We start from the raw sequence: 6,000 nt of genomic DNA, 5'->3' as shown, positions 1-6,000 counted from the left end.
GCTATGTGTAAAAGCACGTGCAGCACACACAGCTGCCGTGCACCCTTGTCTCATCTACAGGTTGAGTACAGCATAGGCATTGAGTGCAGGCTTCCATAACACACAGAACTCTTACAGAACACACACATTCATCACACGCTATCCTCATATAAAACTAACACAGTACAGCAACCTTACATCTCTCCCTCAAACTCAGAAAATGCCAGAAACAAGCTCAGCAAAAGTGGGTGTCATCCATGCTTTCTGCACACCACCTGCGTTACAAGCCACACACGCAGTGCCGTAACGTAAAGCCCCCCTAACCCCTGCAGAATGTGGAGAGGGGCTCCAAAGCATTCCATATCTCACAGACATTCATTGGCCTTGGACTGGAACTGGGAATCCCTGCCGGGACTGGGCCCGGTTACGTCCCTGAAGCCACGCATACGCACACGCGACAGCTTCAGGACAAACAGTGGCAACGAAAGCCTCTCTTCATCTGGGAGCTGAAGGCGGGCATTCATCGGGCACACACGTGCCCAGACCAAGCACACATGAAGTAGCAGCAGTAGGAAGTTCTAATCACATAAGGAACGTGGACATCCCCTGTGAACTCGGTAGTTGTAAATTTGCACGCAAGCTCTGCGTTTAGAACCCCGGGGATTGTTCACATACATACTAGAGTTGAGTCGCACTTCATGGGATCTGATGTTTGAGGTTGCAGAGCCGCGGGTCGGAGGGGGTCTACAGGGAAACCGGGCCTGCACATTCTTCTCGGACCTTGTCCCCTGACCTGGGTTGCGGAGTTTTTGGATTGAGATCAAGGCATCAGGGGGGCGGTTTATGACTGTTCACCTGGAAGACAGCCTAGCTTTGAAAGGCTTCGTGTGCGTTGTGAGCAAATGTTTGCCTACCCTTGGCAATTAGTAACCACTGTAAAGGTTTGGGAGGAGGTCTTGAGAAACGTCCCCTTTTCCTCCAGACGTCATTACAAACAACAGAGGAGCTCTTCCTGTCCCCATCACCTGGTAGGCAACCGCCGTGTGCTTTCTTTCCCACAGACCCCAGGTCCTGAGCCCTTGATCTCCCACCCGGGCCCCTAGCCTTTGAACTCTCACCCGTGCGCATGGTATTGCACTTGGGCTCGCCGCTGGGAGTAAAGCTGGAGACCGCAGTAAATGCTGGACCGAAGTCCAAGCACGGTTCGACTAGAGCCATTTTAAAGCACGGCAGCGGAGTAGCTAGTGCGTCATAGGACCTAGTGCAAGGAAGAAAATGGCCCCTCGACCGTTGCTTGAACTTCAGCGCGCTCTAAAATCTGCATAGCATAACATAGCTGACAAATTCAGCAATAATCCACCCCTCAGGCTTCTTGGCCCCAGGGCCACTTAACCTGCTGCACCAACGGAAGGTATGCCCCTGAGGCTTGGCTTGGTCAAAATGGGCATTGCTCAGAGCACCTACCTTCCAGGGGGGCCTTGGTAAAGTGATCTGGACAGTCAGAAGTCCTGCCATAATAACTGCGGGCATGTAGAACAGATTCTTTTTTAATTTGACTGTTGGGAAGGCACTTCTTAGAAGCTTTGTGTCCATGCCAGGGCTGCCCAGCCTTGACACTTGTGTTCTCAGGCAGTAAGTGACAATTACATTAAAAATATATTTTGCATTTCTTCTTTCTCCTTATTGCACCTTACCTTTCCTCTTCTACCTCATTAATTTACTTCTGTATCTAACTACCCCGTCCATGTCTATGTGCTCTGTATACCCTATCTCTGTCTCAACACTATCTACTTCACTGTGGCAACTCCCTTCTATATCGATGTACCTCTCTCAAACCCACCTTTCTGTGCATTTCTCTAATGACCCTTTCTTCTCTTTACCACTGTTTGTGCATATGTCTACGTCTTCTCTTTCAACCTCATTTCTTATTCTAAGTCTATTTGAATATCATATTTCTATTAACTTTTGCCTCTGTTTCTCCATCGGTTTATACTGCATCTCACTCTACCTGTCTCAACCTTCTCTGTACCTCACCACTCTACCTCGCCTCTCTCTGTACCTCTTTTCTATCTGAAGTCTCAGTCAATCAATCAATCAAATATTTTTAGAACGCACTACTCACCCATTGGGTCTCAAGGCGCTGAGGGGTATGTCCTCAGAGTTCAGTTGAGGAGCCAGGTCTGTAGGCCCTTCCTGAACTGAGGCAACAATGGTGACTGTCTGAGGTGAAGAGGTAAGGTGTTCCAAACTTTTGCTGCCACGTAGGTGAAAGATCTTCCTCCAGCCGTGGACTTCTTTATTCAGGGTATGTTGGCGAGAGGCTGCTGGGACGAGTGGAGATTGATCCTATTCTCGACAGTGAGCCAATGGAGGTATTTCAGGTGTTCTGTGATGTGTTCTCCACGGTGGTTGTTCACGATGAGTCTGGCGGCGGTGGTCTGAATTTGTTGCAGCTTGCTCCGGTTCTTCTTGGAGGTTCTGGCATAGAGGGCGTTGCCGTAGTCAATTCTGCTCGTGATTAGGGCGTGTGTCACATTTTTTCGGCAGTCGGTTGGTATCCATCTGAAAATCTTCCATAGGAGTCAGAGTGTGTGGAAGCAGGCGAAGGCGACAGAGTTGACCTGTCTGGTCATGGTGAGCATTGAGTTGAGGATGATGCTGAGGGTTTGTGCATCGTCTGTGAGGGTGGGGGACCTGCTAAGTGTTGAGGGCCACCAGGAGTCATCCCAGGCTGAGAAGGAAGGTCCCAGGAAGAGGATCTCGATCTTGTTGGAGTTCAGCTTAAGGCAGTTCTCCATCATCCCTTCTTGGCTGTTGAGGGGTTCTCGGTCAGGGAGATGATCAGCTGGGTGTCACCAGCATAGGAGACGATGTTCATACCGTAGTTCCTGGCAATAGGGCCGAGTGGAGTCATGTAGATGTTGAACAGCATAGGGCTCAACAATGATCCTTGGGGTACTCCACAGCTGATGTCTGTAGGTTCTGACAGGTGTGGCGGGAGCCTGACTTTCTGTGTTCTGCCTGTCAGGAAGGAGTGTATCCATTCAAGGGCCTTGCCGTGTATGCCTGCTGCGTGGAGTCTGGTGCATAGGGTGTGGTTAGATTCTTTATCGAAGGTGGCTAAAAGATCAGGTAGGTTGAGGGCTGCTGTTTGGCCGCGGTCGAGGAGTGAGCGGATGTTGTCTGTGGCAGTGAGCAGGGCGGTTTTGGTGCCATGGTTAGTTCTGAATCCTGATTGGGAGGTGTCCAGGATGTTGTTGTCCTCAATGTGTTGGCATAGATGAGAGTTGATTGCTTTCTCAGGGACCTTAGCTGGAAAAAGCAGCAGCAAGATGGGGAGGTAGTTCTTCAGATCCATTGGGTCGACTTATGGTTTCTTCAGAAGTGGGTGGATCTCGGCGTGCTTCCAGTTTTCGGGAAAGGTTGCTGACTTTAGGGAGCAGTTGATGGCCTTGCATAGTTCGTGCATGATCAAAGTGCTGGCCTTGCTGAAGATGTAGTGGGGACAGGGGTCGGTAAGGGCTCTGGAGTGGATGCTGCTCATAATGGAGTGAGCCTTGTCCATCATGAAGGGGGTCCAGGCTTGCAGGAGTCGTGAGGGTTCAGTAGATCCTGGCAGGGGTGTTGTTGGTGAGTTCAGAGAGTCTTTGGGTCGGAAGCTGTCATAGATGTCTTTGATCTTCCGGTGGAAGAAGGTGGCCAGTCTGTCGCAGAGATCCTGAGATGGAGGGATGTTAGTTGTCTCGGCTTGTGGTTTGGCAAATTCCTTGATGACGTTGAAGAGTTCTTTAGTGTTGTGTGTGGTGGTGTTGATGTAGTCCTGCATGGCAGTTTTCCTGGTGGATCTAATGAGGACATGGTGGGATCTTGTGGCAGATATGAAGGTTCCAAGGTCTTCCTGGGATTTGCTGTTCCTCCACTTCTTCTCAGCCTCCTGCATGAGAGCTGTGATTCCTGGACTACGGGGGTGAACCAGCTGACTTTCTTGGAGGAGTGTGTCCCTGGGGTCGTTCGGAGAGGAGCTAGGGTGCCGGCACCACCGGTGATCCAATTTTGGAGGTTGCATGCTGAGGTGTTGTCATCTATTGTGTTGGGGTGTGGCGAGTTGCTGAGGATGCTGATGAGGGCCTCCTTCCATTTCCTGCAGGAGGGGCGCGTTGTGCAAGAGAGCGCTGTAGGTGCGGAGATGGAGAAGTGGCTGCAGTGGTGGTCAGTCTAGTTTAACGGAGTTGAGTCGTCGATGATGACGTTGCTGCTGTCGGAGAAGATGGGGCTGAGAGTGTGTCCGGTGGTGTGCGATGGTGAGGTGACCAGTTGCTTGAGCCCAATTGTGTCCAGGTTCTCGAGTAGCAATGAGGTGTTGTGGTCGCTGAGATCGTTGAAGTGTAAGTTGAGGTCTCTGAGGAGTGTGTAGTTGCTGGAGGCCAGTGCGGGGGCCTATGATGTCTATGATGGAGTCACTGAAAGCTGGACGTGGTCTGGGGGGTCTGTAGATGAGGGTGCCCCTGGTGGTGGTCTTCAGGGTGGTGAGCACTTGGAAGTGGAGGTGCTCCATGAGGGGGGAGAATTCTTGTGTGCTGATTGTTAGTCGGAGGGTAGTCTTGTGGGCGATAGCTATGCTGCCTCCTGGTCTGGATGGACAGTAGTTGTGGAGCAGCTACCCTTAAGAAAGGGAGGGAGGGGGGATTGATCATCTGGGCAGTGAGGGGAAAGGAAGTGCTACAAGGGCGGGGGGCCATGAGGGCAGCAGCAGCAGGGAGCAGTGAAGCACAGGAAATTGCACTACCAGCAAAAGCAGGAAAGGACTGAAAAGAGAGAAAAAGGCAAAAAATACAGAAAAGGATGGAAAGAGACAATAGCAGACAGACCTGGTACAGATGACCACTAGGCCACCAGGATGAGGCACAGGCAGGTGCCTGCGGGTTGAGGTGGGCCTCGAACCCAGAGCCGGCAGGCTCTGTCAGTGGCAGCAGTAGTGGCCACGCAGGAGGGAGTGACGGCCTCTGGCCAAAAAGGTCAGTGAGGTCTTCCCTCACTGCGCAGCGGCAACCCTTAAGAAGGGGAGTTGGAGATTGGTCAGCTGTGAAGCAGGAGGGCAGGAAGTGCTACGAGGGCGGGGGGGCGGGACCATGGGGGCGGCTGCGGCACGGAGCTGGGAAGCACAGGAAATTGCGCTAGCAGAAAAAGCAGGAAAGGTTTGAAATGAGAGAAAAAGAGAGAAAAAGGCAAAAATACAGAAAAGGATGGAAAGAGAAGGCGGCGGACAGACCTGACACAGATGGCCACCAGCCCACCAGGGATGAGGCGCAGGCGGGTGCCTGCGGGTGGAGGCAGGTCTCGAACCCAGAGCCAGCAGGCTCTGTCAGCAGCAGCAGCAGTGGCCACGCAGGAGGGAGCAACGGACGATGGCCAAAAAAGTCATTGCCAAATCTCAGTCTGCCGAAACACTCAACAAATCTCACTATGTGTTTTCTATCTTTTCTCCATCATTCTACTTCTGCTAACCCCAGCTCACCTCTTTCACCACTTTACTCTTTCTTATTCCGTCTTGGTGTCTAAAACGTTTCTCTACCATTACCTTCCCTTCCTCTCTGTCTCATTTCTCTCTGCATCATCCCCTTCTCTATTTCCACTCACCCTCCATGTTGCATATACTTTCCCCCTGCTCTTTATACATATCTCTACCTGTCTGCTTCACATGTCTCTCTACTTCCACCTTTCTCTCTACTTGTATCAACCTCATCTGCTCCTCTGCTGCATCTCTATCTATCCCTTCACCCCTTTTCTCTCTACATCTCATGTCATGTTCTCCATTCACACCCTCTGTTTCTAGCTTTCGCTCTGTTTCAATATTTTCTTTAATTAATTTGTCTCTTTATACCTCTTTTCACGTTTTCCCTCCCTCTATCTCAGTGCTCTATTGCTGTCTTGCATCCCTCTATACACCTCTCACTCTCACTTCACCGCCTGTATACTGTACATCTCTCTGCCTCCACCTCTCTTAAACACACACCTCGCTTT

At 51.1% G+C, this 6,000-nt stretch overlaps 1 long non-coding RNA gene across 1 annotated transcript in view; it reads left to right on the top strand.

Moving 5' to 3' along the window:
* The first annotated feature begins 962 nt into the window (after positions 1-962).
* LOC138283408 (uncharacterized) overlaps positions 963-6,000 on the top strand; it is a 145,497-nt gene continuing 140,459 nt past the window's right edge. The window contains exon 1 of the long non-coding RNA XR_011201239.1: positions 963-1,007. This is a non-coding gene — a long non-coding RNA (uncharacterized lncRNA). The remainder of the gene's footprint in view (positions 1,008-6,000) is intronic.

The sequence above is a fragment of the Pleurodeles waltl genome, chromosome 3_1, assembly GCF_031143425.1.
Source record: "Pleurodeles waltl isolate 20211129_DDA chromosome 3_1, aPleWal1.hap1.20221129, whole genome shotgun sequence".
NCBI classification, from domain to species: domain Eukaryota; kingdom Metazoa; phylum Chordata; class Amphibia; order Caudata; family Salamandridae; genus Pleurodeles; species Pleurodeles waltl.
The sequence above is the reverse complement of the archived record's forward strand: the minus strand, read 5'-3'. Positions and strand labels throughout refer to the sequence as shown.